At 34.0% G+C, this 573-nt stretch overlaps 1 long non-coding RNA gene across 1 annotated transcript in view; it reads left to right on the top strand.

Annotated features, from left to right (window-relative positions):
• Positions 1–20: 20 nt before the first annotated feature.
• The window catches only part of LOC110427583 (uncharacterized), a 1,787-nt gene continuing 1,234 nt past the window's right edge, over positions 21–573 (top strand). Inside the window, exons 1-2 of the long non-coding RNA XR_016352084.1 lie at positions 21–213; positions 292–402. This is a non-coding gene — a long non-coding RNA (uncharacterized LOC110427583). The remainder of the gene's footprint in view (positions 214–291; positions 403–573) is intronic.

The raw sequence follows: 573 nt of genomic DNA, 5'->3' as shown, positions 1-573 counted from the left end.
TTTCATTTTTCAACTTCACCGTCAGTTTCTCCCTTGTGTAATTTTTCTTGCTCTAAACCGTGGCTTTCACCATACCAACCAAACCTCAAGCTCTTATCTCCATCTCCTCCCATGTTTCTTCCTTTTTGTCTTTCTTTCACATGAAATTCTTCTCTTTTCCTTCCCCATAGCTGAATTTAAGGAGGATTGGTGATTTGGCTCAAGATTTCCAAGGTAAGGAAATGGAGCTTGTTAGTTTGATTGAAAGTATGTTTGAAAATTGATTTTAAGGTGTGGTTATATTTGTGGCAGCAAAGAAAATCTTAGGTGTGAAGAGGTGGTGAACTGTAGTTAGGAAATTCAAACATAATTCAAGGGATACGCACTTGAATTGATAGCAAAGTAGGATCCTGCTATTATAAGGTGAGTAGGGGGTGTCCATTTAAAAATAATTCCATAATTAGGTATTTATATATATATTTATAAGTATGAAATGAATTATTTTAAATGCAAATTTGTGGAAAACATGAGCTGGTAGATATCCTAGGAGTTTGTGAATACCAAGCATTTGAAATGTGTTTGACTATATATATA

The sequence above is a fragment of the Theobroma umbraticum genome, unplaced genomic scaffold (assembly GCF_002168275.2).
Source record: "Theobroma umbraticum cultivar Fairchild unplaced genomic scaffold, ASM216827v3 scaffold_106.0, whole genome shotgun sequence".
Taxonomy (NCBI): domain Eukaryota; kingdom Viridiplantae; phylum Streptophyta; class Magnoliopsida; order Malvales; family Malvaceae; genus Theobroma; species Theobroma umbraticum.
Note: the sequence above shows the minus strand (reverse complement) of the source record. Positions and strands in the feature narration are given on the sequence as shown.